Source organism: Kogia breviceps, chromosome 9, assembly GCF_026419965.1.
Source record: "Kogia breviceps isolate mKogBre1 chromosome 9, mKogBre1 haplotype 1, whole genome shotgun sequence".
In the NCBI taxonomy this organism is placed as follows: Eukaryota; Metazoa; Chordata; class Mammalia; order Artiodactyla; family Physeteridae; genus Kogia; species Kogia breviceps.
The window spans coordinates 96024027-96040416 of NC_081318.1; the positions used below are offsets into that span (position 1 = coordinate 96024027).

The 16390-nt window shown below is 48.5% G+C and overlaps 1 protein-coding gene across 6 annotated transcripts in view; it reads right to left on the reverse strand.

Annotated features, from left to right (window-relative positions):
* ATXN7L1 (ataxin 7 like 1) overlaps positions 1-16390 on the reverse strand; it is a 253101-nt gene that overhangs the window by 120939 nt on the left and 115772 nt on the right. The gene's annotated exons all lie outside the window — the stretch shown is intronic.

The window sequence follows — 16390 nt, forward strand, 5'->3', positions numbered from 1 at the left end:
GTGAGTGAAGGATGATGACTCTGCCAGGACCAGAAAGCCAGAACCTGTAAGCATTGTCTGGTAGGGGATATGCAGCTCCATGACGACCAGTCTAGCCCACGAAGGACCCAAGGGGCAGCGGATCGCAAAGCGTGACACTACAAGAAAAGGGCATTGGTTGGGGAAGTCAGAAGTGAGAAAAGGGGTTAGTGGAAGGCCAGAGGAGTTTTGCGATAACCACAGAGGCAATGTGCCTCACTTTAGCTTCTAGGCCAGAGAGGATCACGGGACGTTTACAGCAGTGGTTCTCAACTCTGGAAATACATCATAATTACCTGGAGCACTCTTGTAAATTAGGGGTACCCAGGCCCTACTCCCAGAGACATCAAACCTCCAAGCCAAAGTTCTGCCAAGTGATTAGACCCTGCCTCTGAGATGGAAAACAACTGATTTATGAGTTAAAGAGGCAGGGTCACTCCAACAAGGGCTTAATTTCCAAAATATATAAACAGCTCATGTAATTCAATAACAAAAAAAACAAACAACCCAATCAAAAAATGGGCAGAAGGCCTAAATAGACATTTCTCCAAAGAAGACATACAGATGGCCAATAGGCACATGAAAATATGTGTATCATTGCTCATTGTTAGAGAAATGAAATCAAAAGTACAATGAGCTATCACCTCACACCGGTCAGAAGGGCCATTGTTAAAAAGGCTACAAATAACAAATGCTGGAGAGGGTGTGGAGAAAAGGGAACCCTCCTACTCTGTTGGTGGGAATGTAAATTGGTATAACCACTATAGAGAACAGTATGGAGGTTCCTCAAAAAACTAAAAATAGAGTTGACAAATGATCCAGCAATCCCACTCCTGGGCATATATCCAGACAAAACTATACTTCAAAAAGATACATGTAACCCCTATGTTCATAGCAGCACTAGTTACGATAGCCAAGACATGGAAGCAACCTAAATGTCCATTGGCAGATAAATGGATAAAGAAGATGTGGTTCATATATACAATGGAAAACTACTCAGCCATCAAAAAGAATGAAATAATGCCATTGGCAGCAACGTGGATGGACCTAGAGATTATCATACTAAGCGAAGTAAGTCAGAAAGAGAAAGGCAAATACCATATGATATCACTTATACATGGAATTTAAAATATGACATAAATGAACTTATCCATGAAACAGAAACAGACTTACAGGCATAGAGAACAGACTTGTGGTTGCCAAGGAGGAGGGAGGGTGGGGGAGGGAAGGACTGGGAGTTTGGGGTTATTAGCAGATGTAAATTATTATATATAGAATTGATTAACAACAAGGTCCTACTTTATAGTACAGGGAAGTATATTCAGTGTCCTGTGATAAACCAGGATGGAAAAGAAGAAAAAAAAGGAGGCAGGGTCACTTAATACAAAACTGTGGGTCCTTTAATTTCTTAATTAAGAGGTTTCCTATCTGTGAAATGGGGATACCAACACCTGCTTTAGCAGTTCGTCGTGAGGATGAAACAAGATAAAGTGAGCTTCACTGTGAATCCAACTCCCTCAGTGGACTAATGAGAACACTAAGCTCCAGAGAGGCAGGTCCAAGTTCACAGCTGGGCAGCAGCAGAGCAGAGACGACGTTCAGCTCCAGATGCTAATTCTACCGTACCATGGGGCTGTCTCTGGATACAGGAAAAGAGCCCAGAGAAAACTCAAATGGCTCCGAATAGCTCCCTTTCCTCCCTCCCACACAGAACTTCAGCCCGAGCACAGGGCCAGTGGAGAGCCCCTCACACAAAACGAAGCCTTAGTTTTCTTTACCCAGGACCAGGTCATACCCCTCCCTGCAACGTGGTCCAGGCTGGGCTTTCAACGTGGTGCTGATGGTGTTTGATTTTGACGCATTTGAGCTCAATGTTGTTTTCTGATCACAGCATGAGGAATGCAAGATGTGCCTCGTGGCGAAAATGGATTCGGAGGATGACTTTTCGCCCCCCTGTGTGGAAGGTGAGTGGGAACAGGAGGTGTGGGGTAATGGATCAGCCAACTGGAAGGCAGTTTCCCTAATTCGGACATGAGGGGTTGAGGGACTGTGAATGTTAGGGATTCAGTTGTGTCCCTCTAAACAGTGTTGAAGTCCTCAGCCCCAGTGCTTGCGAATGTGACCTTATTTGGAAATAGGTTCTTTGCAGATGATCAAATTAAGAGGAGGTCCTTGGGGTGGGACCTAATCTAATAGAACTGTGTCCCTGCAGAAGGGAAATTTGGACACAGAGACAGACAGATACACACAGGGAGAACCCCATGGTAAGACGAAGGGAGAGATTGGGGTGATGCACCTACATGCCAAGGAAGGTCAAAGATTGTCTGCAAACCAAAAGCTGGGGAGAGGCTTGAAACAGACTCTTGAGCGCAGCCCTCAGAAGGAACCAAGCCTGCCGACACCTTATCTCAGACGTCCGGCTTCCAGAACCGTGAGACAATCAATTCCTTTTGTGGTACTTTGTTACAGCTGCCCTAAGAAATGAATACGGTGAGTGTCAAGATCCTTGTTCAAAGAACACATTGTCATGTACGGAGGCAAGGAGACCCAAATGTCTCCACTGGAGAACCAGAGCTTCAGAAGAGGAAGCATGTGCTGTCCCACGAGCGGCTTTGTCGGGTGCGGGAACCTAGCCTTGAAAAACAACCTGTGTTTTAAGTTCAAGATTACTAGTCTTTTCATTGGTGTTCTCAAATATGCCTGGATATGAGCAAAATCCAGTTTTCTCACTGACCTTCTCATCAGTACAGTAGGCAATAATTCTTACATCGCACATCATATATGCCAGGCAATTTTGTAAGTCCCTTATGTAAACAAACTCATTTAATTTTCACAGCAACCCTATCATGTAGGTACTATGATTATGCCCATTTTACAGATGAAGAAACCGAGACACAGAGAGGTAAAGTTAACTTCCCCAAGGCTGCACAACTAGAAATGTTGGAGCTGGGATGTGAACCCAGGCAATCTGGCTCCAAGAATCTATGCCCTTAAACACTACAAAAAATGGTTACCACTTGCTGAGGGTTCATCCTGATGCTATTCTAAATACTTACATTCCCAACCTATTTCACATTCACAACCATTCATGTAAAGTTTCTGACTGTTTATTTTTTCCATATTCATACTTCCAGGAAAGCTACTTCCATTCTGAATGAAAAAAAAAATACCCCACTTCCCATACACATACAATCTGGTCCCTCCAACAAAACAGGTCACTGGCTGGTGATCCTATAGCTACCCCTAGTGGATATCTCCCAGTGTCCTCTGCTTTCCTCCCCCTCTCGACACACCCATGCCCATCCCAGCATCCAGCCCTGATCCTCCAGCTAAAATGATGAAACGAATGCTTCTTTGGAGACAGCCAGTCTCCTAAGGCCAAGCTCACTGCTTTCCAAACTAGGATTTGTTGAGGTTTTTACTCTCCTGGTTGGAGATGAATGGGACTCAGCCTCCCAGCCACTGTATGTGATTTATATTTTGTTACAAAATAATAACTCTTGCTTTTACTGAGGGAGTCCGGGAGGGGAAAGGAAGAGCAGGAGAGCAACACAGAGGAGGAGACGGACAGAAAATACAGGATGGAAAAGAGGAAAAATCAAGGATGACTGCGTATCTGGGCCAGGGACTGGGGCCAGGCACTCAGCACACTAGGCCCACTGCCAAAAACTGGCAGAGGTCAGGCAGTCTGCTGCAGAGCTGGACTTGAACCCAGCACTCCAACCACTGCACCAAGGGTGGGCGGCGCAGCCTTGCTTAGCGGGTCCTACAAGAATGAAGTCTTCTTTTCGAGAATTCTCGGCTGGGTAAGGAGGTGATGATCACCACCACATCTGTCAAGTCCACAAGGCAATCTTCCCAAGGTTCCACGTGCCCCTCAGGCCGACAGTGAAAAGGCAGTGATTGGTGGCTGAGGTTTCTTCCCTCTGGAGGCTGACTGCCACGCCGTTGTCACACGCCAGGCGGTGCCCACACACATGCACTTGGGCCTTCTGACTCCTGGCCCACTGCCACAAAAGCTCACGACGCCAGAGGCAGCAAGGCTTCCTCTCAGAATCCGCCAGCAAGACGCCCTGGTGGTTACTGGTTCCCTCTAACTCTGACAACTTCCGAGGAAATAGATCTTTCCGCCTCAGTAACAATAAAATTGGCCTTTGAATCTCTGCAAATTACGCCCTCGATGACAGCAATCCTGGATGTTAATCAAGTATCAATCACTGACATGAGTGGAAAACGGGGCTAGAATCTTTATTCAAGCCTTGTTTTTGAGCAAAGCCAAGCAAGGGATTTTGGAAAAAATGCTCTAAGAGATTGTGAAACGGCACAGTTGAGAAAGAGCGTGAGCCTGGAGGCCTAGGCATAGTCCCCAGCTCTGCCCCTAACGCGTGCGTTCCCTGGGCCTCCGGTCTCCCATTTGTAAAACAAGAGAGACATCGTCCTGTCAACCCTCCAGTCACTGCCCACTCAGGCCTCACACAGAAGCAAGGATCTATCAGGCCCACTCAGAGTAACAGGGGGGAATAAGTCTACTGCGGAGAGGGCCCCCTTTCTCGCCAAAATGTTAGCTCAGAATGTATTTCACACATGCTCTGTCCACACCAGGTGAATGTTCTCTTTTAAATCCCATTCAAGCTTCTCAGAGATCGGGTGCTCACCCAAAGGGCTGTCCTGATCTCTGCTCATCCTTGGCCCAACTTTCCAGACTCTTCCGGGATCTTACCCCCTTTTAAAGAGCCTTCCACCCTCCAGTGAAAAACGTGAATCTAACTGTGAGGAAACATCAGGCAAACCAATCGAGGGACATTTTACAAAACACATGACTCGGGGTCTTCACAAGACTCAAGGCTGTGAATGGATGAATGATCCCTGAGTAAAGGAGACTAACTAGGCGTGCTAGCTAAACGCACAGGTCATCCTGGATTTCTAACTTTTTTTTTGCTCTACAGCATAATTGGCAAAAGTTGAATTAGGTCCGTATCGGTGACATTAGTTCCCTGATTTGGATAACTATACTGCAGTTATGTAAGAGAATATCTTTGGAAATACACATCTAAATATTTAGGGGTAAAGGGACATGATATTTGCAACTTACTCTCAAACAGTTCAAAAATGTATAAAATATATTAAAAATGTAAAAAAAAAAAATATATATATATACATATACACACCCATAGGTATGAGGAGGAGTGTCTGAACTATTTCTGCAACTTTTCTCTAAGTTTGAAATTACCATCCCCCCACCAACTCAAGAACAGCATTCCACAACTGATTGCGCTGTTTCCCTTTCACTTTTGCGAACGTCCTTATAATGCGTATTTTTTGCATGGGGGTGGTGTACAGGAATTCTTTTTTTTTTTTTTTTTTTTTTTTTTTTTTTGCGGTACGCGGGCCTCTCACTGTTGTGGCCTCTCCCGTTGCGGAGCGCAGGCTCCGGACGCGCAGGCCCAGCGGCCATGGCTCACGGGCCCAGCCGCTCCGCAGCATGTGGGATCTTCCCGGACCGGGGCACGAACCCGCGTCTCCCGCATCGGCAGGCGGACTCTCAACCACTGCGCCACCAGGGAAGCCCAGGAATTCTTTTCGTACTCTTCATACCACTTGACTTATGGGTAAACAATGTTACTGGAAGGGTCCTCTGAGATCACCTAATTCAAACCCTCCAGGTGACGCAACCAGGCCCCGGGAGTGGCTTTAGGCTGGCTGTCACGCAGATGACAGCGCCTGAGCTGACCCTGGATTCCAGGTCCTGGCCCCAGCCAGTGCTCTTTCTCCTCCTTCACATGGAGACAAACGAGTGACAGCTGTGACAGGACATCGATTCCCCTCGGCCTTTGGGGCAATGGTTGGGGCCCTGTCAGGATGGGGCTGGAGGCCCTGGGGTCCTTCTCTCTGTTTACTCCAGAGGAACCATGAAATGAAAAATGTTGGGCAGCTGCTCTAATCTCATCTGCCCCCAGGGCTCTAAGGACCATCTATATGCTAATGAGCCTCAGACTTGCCTTTCTGACCCTGACCTCTGTCTGAAGTCCACACTCCTATATCCAGCCATCTGCCAACGCCTGCCCGTTGAATTGGCACGTCTAATGTAATACGTCCAACACCAAGTGCTAGATTTCTCCCCTCCCCTGCTTTCCCTTATCTCGGTCCAGCACCACCATTCACCCAGTTCAGTTGTCCAGGCCCAAACCCAAGGGCCACCCTAGCCTCCTGCGGTTCTCTGACGCCTCACAGCCAAGCCACCTGCAGATCCTATCAGCCCACCTTTCAAGTTCCTCCAGAACCTGCTTTTTCCCAATGCCGCTGTCACAAGCCTGACCCAGGCCACCGTGATTTCTTGCCTGAACTTCCCCAGGCACCTTCTGATGGTGTCTGACCCCAGCCTTCCCCTTTCCACCGTGCGTTCCCCACCCAGCAACCAGCGTGAGCCTGTCTCTCCCTAGCTCAAAGCTGTCCAAGAACTTTCGTCTCACTGAGAATCAAACCCAAGTCCTTACAAGGGTTTAGCAGACTGGGCCTCCCTGTGTGGGCCAGATCCTTTCTCGCCATGCTTCACCTACAGAAGCTCAGGCACCCGGCCCTCTGCTGCACAGGAGCATGACCAGCTAAGCGTGCGCCAGCTGCAGGGTCTTCCGCCACGGCCCCCTCCGCCCAGTATCCACAACACTGATTTCACGCAGGGCCTGCCCTCAAGCCTCTTCAGACAGGCCTTCCCTGACTAGCTCATGTATAAGAGAGCACACCCTGCCCTTCCTCACACTCACTTCTCTTCTCCTGGCATCACATGCTTATTTGTTTACTGTTTCTATCCCCTACGAAGTTCCTAGAGGCTGGGAATCTAGTTGGTTCCCCCTGTATTCCAGCCACGGCTTGGCACATATAACAGGAGCTCAATATATATTTGTTAAAGTAATGAATGAACCCATTAAGTCAAAAAGGCAAGGAGCAGAATAGTGTATACATTGATAACACACACCCATTTATTAAAAAAGAAAAAGAAACAAGCACGTCTATGCTTGCCCGTCTTTGGGAGGATTTAACAGCCAAGGCCTCTGGGAGTGTGAATGGGTAGCTGGGGACAAGGGGAGGAGGGACATTGGCAGTGTGGACCCTTTTGGTACCTCTTGAAATTTTTAGCAGGTACCTGCATTACTCATTGGATGAATTAAAAAATATACATACATAAATCAAATCATTATATTATATACCTAAAACAAATACAATGTTCTGTCAATTATATCTCAAAAAGAAGTCCCCCTGTAACAATTCCTCCCCCAAAGTGGTATACGGGACACTTCCACCAGTATGTGAAAACATATATAAAATCACGGTACACAAATTCCATATGTCAATACATAACTTAAGAAATGACTTTCTGGGACTTCCCTGGTGACGCAGTGGTTAAGAATCTGCCTGCCAGTGCAGGGGACACGGGTTTGATCCCTGGTCCGGGAAGATTCCACATGCCGCAGAGCAACTAAACCCGTGTGCCACAACTACTGAGCCTGAGCTCTAGAGCCCGTGAGCCACAACTACGGAGCCCACTGCTGCAACTACTGAAGCCTGCGTGCCTAGAGCCCGTGCTCCACAACATGAGAAGCCACGGCAATAAGAAGCCCGCACAATGCAACAAAGTGTAGTCCCCGCTCGCTGCAACTAGAGAAAGCCTGTGCACGGCAACGAAGACCCAACGCAGCCAAAAACCAATTAGTAAAAATTAAAAAAAAAAAAAGCAATGACTTTTTTTCATTGTAACAAGTTCAATGTGGTTTATCATAACTCAGGTTAAGAGACATTACATCTCGTGCCTATAGTCACAGTTCTCAGAAAAATCCCACGTATGCAAAAGTCCGTTAGAGACCTAAATAAAAAGTAACTGAAAAGAGGACTAAGAAAGAAGAAACAAAGGCAAATCAGCTTGGGCTTCCCTGGTGGCGAGTGGTTAAGAATCCGCCTGCCAATGCAGGGGACACGGGTTCGAGCCCCGGTCCGGGAAGATCCCACATGCCGCGGAGCAACTAAGCCCATGTGCCACAACTACTGAACCTGCGTTCTAGAGCCTGTGAGCCACAGCTACTGAGCCCGCACGCCACAACTACTGAAACCCGCCCGCCTAGAGCCCGTGCTCCACAACGAGAGGCCACCGCCATGAGAAGCCCGTGCACCGCAACGAAGGGTAGCCCCTGCTCGCCGCAACTGGAGAAAGCTCGCGTGCAGCAACAAAGACCCGATGCAGCCAAAAATTGAAAAATAAATAAATAAATTTAGGGAAAAAAAAGGCAAATCAGCTTAATGGCTTACTTGTGGTTTAAAAAATATATATATATATATAAAATATGCATATATTATATATATATATAAAATATATCTATACCTCTCAACCCCAAAGCCCAGCCTGGGTGGGGCAATGACTTTTCCAGGTCTGAGAGTCTTGTGACTCTGTTGGACCTGTTAATGTCCTGGTCATCCGCAGTCCTGATCATTAAATAGTTATGAGAAGACATGGTCAGAGAAGACGTAGCTTACATTTGTGAGAAGGGGCAAGAGGCAGTGGTGGAACGCTGGACTTGGACTTGGAACACCTGGGAGAGTGGCCCAGCTCCGTCTCTGCCTGAGGGACCCTGCGCAAATCACCTGCACGGCGTCAGTGAGTCGGGGCGTAACGAGGGGGTGTAGAGGCTGGATCTCGGAGGTCGCTCCAGCTTTAGCATTCTGGAGTTCTGTTCTCATCAGGTGTTACCTGCTGGACCACACGAATGGACAGACAGGTGCCAGCCTCTGCAATCCGTGGAGACACAACCCCTATGTCGCAGGTCCTACTGGACACCGATCCAGCTGCATGTCCTCATGGCTACCTGAGGCTGGGGATGACTGAGCCGAAAGCTGAGGTCACCCTCGTGCTTCCAGAGGCTTCCTCCTCAAGCCTGGGGCGTGGGGCTTTTTTGCACCTCTGCATCTGCCAACTTTGATCACCAAGGGAAGTGCTCTGGGCACTGCCGCACACGAGCTGAGGAAAACAACCTGGAGCCGGGCGTGGACAGGGCTGCCTCTGCGTCCCCAGAGCCGGGCCCACCCTGGGAGATCAAGGGCAATGTCGGGTGGTTTCGTGAACCAGAAGGGCAGACTAATTAAAGTGAGCTTCCCTTTCCTCAGAAATGCTGGCAAGAAAAAATTGTGGAGAAGAGCTCTCAGTGAGTTCGGGGAAAGGCCCTGAGTGGGGGAGGGGGCGTGGGAGAGGGAGAGGCAACTCACGGACACTGGACATCAGTTCTCAAATCATCTGTAGGAGGGGAAGGAAGGAAATGGCGCGGATGCTCAGGAATTGGCCTCTCACTTCAGAACGCCCCATGTTACTGTTTTCCTTATTAGATTTGTCTTGCTAACTATTTTAGCAGACACTAATGTGAAGACAGGTCTGTGCATGCCCTCTGTGTGTGCCAGTGAATTGGTGGAGAGACGTTTGGGAGTGCGCTGGGTTTCAGAGGGGATTCCCTGTGGAATCAAGGAATTCTCTCTGGATATTCCTCCAAATCCGGTGTAGGGTATGGTTACTGGCTGGGAGAGGAAGAAAGGGTAAAATGAAAATACTGCAGTCAAACAAAAATGAGAAAGAAAATGTCTTTCAAAAGGAGTCTGATGAAGACTAGGCTTTGATTTTCTTAACCAATACTTGCTTTTAAGTCTAATTCTGCCCTTATTTTGAAAACTCAGGCGTTCTAGACTTTGAAGTTGTCTTTTTGGGCGGGAGGCGGGGGGTCGAAGGTGCCCAAACTCAGAAAAGGGCCACTAAAAAGGGTTGTCAAAACCTCCATCTCTGGATATTAAAGAAGACATGAGGGCTTCCCTGGTGGCGCAGTGGTTGGGAGTCCGCCTGCCGATGCAGGGGACGCGGGTTCGCGCCCCGGTCCGGGAGGATCCCACGTGCCGCGGGGCGGCTGGGCTCAAGTAAATAAAATAAAATTAAATTAAATTTTAAAAAGCCCCAGAGACGATTGTATTTCAATCCAATTCTCTGCTGTCTGTCACTTCTGAAATCCCCTCCCCCAGGTCCAAACTCCCTGCTGAGAATGACTATTGAACACATTGCCTAAAAAATGAATCGGCCTGTGAAGTTTCTCCCTGCACTATGATTATAAAATCTTACTGTACCTGTAAGAGCTGTGCCCCATAGGTACCTCCTAGGCCTTCGAGTGGAAGAACTAGGGCTTTATCTTTTTTTTTTTCCTATTTAAGGGCATGTCAGAACAGAGTGTATAGACTGCAGGCACTTCAGAAAGTAGCTGAGATGGAAAAGTCTGTCTTGACACCAGAGGAAGATAAAGTTCCCATCTCCCAGCTGCAGGGCCTGCTCTGTCGTCCACCAGTTTGCACTTCAAACAATGCCTTTTGTGAGCAGTTAAATATGACAGATAATATAATTTTATATTTACAGTTGCACTTTCAAAAATGCCACCTTTATCAATCACCATTCTCAAAATCTGTAAGGGGGCCCCTCACTGCTCCTTAAAATAAAGCCCTCACTCTTTGAAGGTGGCTTTTCCTTTTTCTCAGTTGGCGTCCAAAGCTTTCAGTGGTCTGGCTGCAAGGTGATCTTGTTAACTGCCCTCTCCCATCCCCCTTGCAACCTCCTTCTATCACTTGGAGCCGGCCCGCTGCCTCACTGTTTCATATTCCACTTTAATGTTGTAATAACTGCAGGGAATTGTATCATTAGGATTATGGATACATGTTAACTATTCCCCAGTTGCTGAATTTTTTCCTGTTCCTCTTCTCTGAATTTTGCCAGGACGGGTGCAAGGAATCATCTAGGCCAGTGGTTCTCAGTTGTGACCAGTCAATGGAATATGGGATTATCATGGGAGGGGACTGACTTTTTTTTTTTTTTTAAGTCGAGGTATAACACGCTTACAGGAAATGCTACAAATCACAAGTGTGCCACCTGATGACTTTGGTTGTACAAAACACCCTCATGTAACCAGCATCCAGATCAAGAAACAGAAGCTACAAGCACCCCAGAAAAGCTGGGGTAAAGGAAGCTTTTTAAAAAATTCCCATTTTCGGACCCAATCCTTTGAGATTCTGATTCTGAAATGTGAGGTGAAGCCCAGAAATGTGCATGTTTAAGATCTCCCGGGCTCCCCTGGTGGCGCAGTGGTTGAGAGTCCACCAGCCGATGCAGGGGACACGGGTTCGTGCCCCGGTCCGGGAAGATCCCATGTGCCGCGGAGCAGCTAGGCCCGTGAGCCATGGCCGCTGAGCCTGCGCGTCCGGAGCCTGTGCTCCGCAACGGGAGGGGCCACAGCAGTGAGAGGCCCGCGTACAGCAAAAAAAAACCCCAAAATCAAAACAAACAAACAAACAAAAGATCTCCCCAGGGAGATCTCCCCAGCTCCCCATGCAGCATCAGGCTTGGAGTCCACCAATCTACCAAAGGTTTCCAAATCGCCCCTCAGGTATCACCCTGGGGGTTGGGGGCAGAGACAGGGAGCTGTCAGACCTGCCTTCCCCTTCAATCAGAGCCACAGGTATCTCTTTCTTAAACAGGATCTCCCTCTAGATAAAAACAATCCCTTAATCCTCAGTTCTGAAAACCACCTGTATCAGTCGGCATTCCATCCAAGAAGCAGAACTACTGGATGGATCTGAACATACATGTATATGTACCTGTAGATATATGGGTCTATTGCAGTTATTTGAGTTTAATGACCTCTATAAGGCTGTAATTTTTGCATCTGATGCTGGAGCATGAAGTCCACAGGGCAGGCAGTGGGAAGGAAAGAAGGACGGAAAGTGGCGGAGACCAAGAACAATCTGGAACCCACAAGCCTTAACTGGAACTCCATGAAGATGGACTCCTGTCCGTTCTTGTTGCCTTTGACTTTCATGCTATGCATGTCCCCCCAGAAGCCGGGGCCCTTCATCAAGGAGCTAAACGCACAGACCTGGCACAGGAGTCGGAGAGGCTGAAGGAGGATCCGGGGAAGGTGGAGCAATTGCAGGCCTGGCTGCTGCCCGTGACAGCGAGGTGAGCTGCCGACAGGCAACAATGCATGTGTTACAAAATGGCTGCTGCTGCCCCTCCGTCCTCCAGGTCTCCCTGGATCTCTCTGTCCCCAGCCAATGAGCAACCCACAGGACAGGGAATTCTGGGAAATGTAGTTCAGCCCAGCCAGTTGTCAACAGCTGACCAGCCACCATCACCTATCTGATTGTTGATTTTCAAGCTTGGCTGCACACTGGAACCATGTGTGGCGTTTTAAAAATCTGATGCCAGCCCTGCCATCAGAATATGTGAAAGCTCCCCAGGTTGCCCTAATGTGTAGTCGAGGCTGACAGACCAACGTGAACCTCAGTGCTATCCCCAACCTGGGGCCACAGACAATAAATTCTACTCTCGTTTTGTCCTAAAAGGAGCATTAAAAGATCTGGTTATTTTTCTGAAGGTCCTAAAATGTTGTTTTCCTCTTTACCCTACCTTCCGGCATCTGTCTGTCCTCCTTCTCGAACCTAGCCACAACCTTCCTCAGCACACTGGCTGCATCTTGGACGAAGCCCTGCTGGGTTATCCTCCTGGTCTAAGTGTATCAGGAGCACAGCGGGCAGACCCCGAGATCATCCCAAGGCCATCAAGCTCCTAGTGAACTGGACTCTCAGAGGTTTTCACTATTAAGCTTCTAAATAAAGCACCTCTTCCTCCTAGGCATAGACTAATTAAGTGACTATAACAGCAGAGCAGTCAGTGAACACTTACCCACTGTAACATGAGCCAGTGTTGGCAAGAGCCAGTGCCGTGGGCGCGCAAGTCGTTGAGCTGCCACTGCTGGGTCCTCCTGCTTTTGTTTCTGGCAGTGCCGCACGGCTTGTGGGATGTTCCCCAACCAGGGACTGAACCTGGGAAACGGCAGTGAAAGCCCGGAGTCCTAACCACTAGACCACCAGGGAACTCCCGCTGGGTCCTTCTTAAGGACGGCTGAAAGAGAAGCCCAAGAGGGGCCACTGCAGGAAAGGAAGTGGGGAAAAAAGAGGTGAGGGCGGGGAACAGCATGGGTTCAAGTCCCCGCAATGCCACTAACTAGCTGAGGAGCCTTGGGCAAATCACATAATGCTTCTAAGCCTCAGTACCAGCCCTGCCTCCTGCATGGGGTCATGGAGAGGGTCAGAAGAGGCAAGAGATGTGAGAGGGCTTGGTGGGAAGAAAGTCCAAAGGCACAGACATTTGTGCGTGCAAGGCAGTAGTGTTAACTCTATGACAGCACTGGTGTCAGGGAATGGTTATCTAGATTATGGATTATTTAGATCCTTGCTTTCCTTTTTCTATCTATGATGTGGTTATTTCTAATGAGATCTGCTGAAGTGTGGGACTGACACCGTTAGTTAAAATAAGGGCTTTGGGATTTCTGTTGAGTTTCTATTATTTAAGCTCTCCCCCTCCTCCCCCATTTTGGTTGACAGTGAAGATGGCTGGGCCACCCCAGTCTATACTCTGTAAGTAAGTTTACATAGAGGGAACCTTTCTAAGAAACAACAGCAAAATGACCTTTCACAGCATCTGTGTGAAATGAAACAGGGGAAGGATCAGGCAGTGCTACAATATTTTTACTGACCCATATCTATTGTTTAAGGTAGTTTTCTGTGCCTGAATTAGATTTGAAGCTCCCTGAGGGCAAGGGCTGACTCTTCATCCCCCTTTATTTGGATTTGCAACAGGGCCTAAGGCGGTGCAGCAGAAAGGATACGGGACGTGGGGAGCCCAAGTTCCAGGTTCTAGGTATAGCCCTGCCCCTCAAAAGTCATTTTGATCCTTCTTTTGGCCTCAGTTTCCTCCTCTATAAAGCGGGAGCTACCTACTTCATGGGATTATTGAGTAGTGAGAATTTCGACAGTGTGTGGGGAAATAATTCTGTGACCCCCAAAGTGCTGTGCCAGTGGGAGAAATGTGATAAGAGCTGTCACTTCTCAAGAATGAGGTGTTGGCCGATTTCCTCCTTGAGGACAGGGAGGCACAGAGCAGAGCTGGTCATCCCTAGGCTGCAGATGAGATGCTCAGGGGTGGAGGTGACCGGGAAGGTGATGTCCCCAGGGGCCTGCAGAGTGGTCAGAGTGACAGTGGCGGCTTTCTCACCGCCCACCTGTGCTCCCTCTGCTGCTGCAAGCTGTATGCTGGCCCAGTCCCTGGTTTATTCATTCATTTGCTCATCGAGTGTTTATTGAGCATCTAGTCTGCGCTGAGCCCTGTGCCAGAGGTTGAGAATTGAATGGTGAGCAACACCAGATGAGGTCCCTGCCCTCATGCAGCTGATCTATCCTGCTGATCCCCAAACAGGTTTGGACTCAGGCTTATGCACTGACGGAGTTGGACAACTAGCTTCCTGAAGCCTCAGGGGTTAGATGCAAATGTTGTGTTCTAGTGAGATTCTGGATTGAAGCTGAAAAATATCAACACGTTGAGGCCAGGTCTGCTAAGAAGAAGAAAAAGAAGAGAAGGTAAACTCCCACCAACCCCCTTTCGGGTCTTCCCTTACTGGGCTCCCACCTTCAGGTTTCCAGAGTCTTGCTCTTTCTGACCACACCCTCTACTGAAACAGACTCTCGTCTACCTCATTCACACTAAGTTGGTGAATGCTTTGGTGAAAGCCTTAAGGTAAAGGAATGACGTCCCAGCTGGAGGGACAGGTCTGTCAGAAGTCACCCTAAAATCACACTAGGGTGGCCACTTCAGACTGGTATTTGCAGGGACCACAGAGGTGGAGAAAGTGGGGGACTAACGGCCGGGGTAAGTAAAGTAAGCAAACCCCTGTGGTATTTATTTGTTTATTTTATTTTATTTTTTGGCTGCATTGCTCTGCTTACAAGATCTTAGTTCCCTGACCAGGGATCGAACCCAGGCCCTCAGCAGTGACAGCCCAGAGACCTCACCACTGGGCCGCCAGGGGATTCCCCCCGTGGTCTTTAAAGGTGACCCCAGACCAGGGAGGAGTGACTGCAGGAGCAGTGCAGCTGTTGTCGGCGTTCTAGCTTTTGTTTAGGTGAGGAGGGTTTGCAGGGCCTAAGCCATTACGAAAACCAAGGAACTAGACAATCAACTATATAAATGAAAGGAGTCTTCAGCAACCAGAACCCAGAAATTTTCCATCAATCGACGCCCACGTGCAGCAACGAAGACCCAACGCAGCCCAAAATAAAGAGGTAAGTAAATAAATAAATAAATTTATATATATTAAAAAATAGACCCTCTTTTCCTTCTCATTTTTTTTCAACTTTACTTTTATTTAAAATGAGGCCGTATTTTCCTCTTATAAAAAGAGAGTTCAACTAGAACTGTCAATTTTCTCATCTGTAAAACAAAAGCACTGAATCAACTGACTATATTCATTCAGAACTCAATTTCTTTATCTTATGATCACTAAGGTTCTCCCTAAATCTAATATACTAAGGTTCTAAGGAAAGGAAAATATATTACTAACGACATGTTTTCATTTTTATTTTTTAGAGTTCAAATGTCCACCATTCACCTTGGTCCAAGCTTAAGGAACCATTCAAGGGGATACAATGCAGATGGGAGGGGAAACCAGAACCCTCACACAAGCTGTGCCGTGTTGCAATCAGGCTTCCGTTTGAAAAATAATCTTCTCTATAGCTTTAAAGTGGTAACTTCGTACCGGCAATGCTTCTTGTTTCAAACTGATTTTCTCTGGCTCTTCCTGAACACTTTCTGAGGAATCATCGACCTCTTCGATTTCTGAGGAGGAGGGACTCTCTACTGTGACAGTCACAGGAAATTCTGATGGACCTTTGTTAACACAGTTAAGTCTCTCTCTCTCAGAACTAGCCCATTTAGCTCCACGTTCCTTAGCGCACCCGACACACTTACACAGCATTTGTGAGCTTTACACAACTGGAAGGTCACATCTTTATTTCTTATCGCAGGAACACAACTTCTGTAAAGTTTATTTCTGTCACAACCTGTCTCGACAAGCCGTGGCTGGAAGAAGCTCTGGATACAGATCAGGGGCAGAGGGTGCTCAGGAGCGGCGCCCAGTCCGCCCCGCGGAGGCGGTCGGCGGGGAAGCGTGCACGGCGGGAGGAGGCAGCGAGTCCTGCAGCGCGCACAGGTCCGCACGGCGCGAGAAGAGGTCGGCCGCGCTGTCCCGGCGCAGCTTCACCGAGTGATCATGGCCCGAGCGTGGCTTCGGAGGCGCTGGCTGCGGACACGATGCCCACACCCGCCTGGGGGTTCCGGCTCGCCTCCCGGCCCCTCGGGAGCCCACCGCCCGGCGGCTGGGGCCCCGCAGCGGGCGCAGGGCCGGCGTCGCAGCCAGAAGACATAGGGCCACGGGCGCCAGCTAGGCCGGCCCCTCCGTGCCGCGCTCCGGAG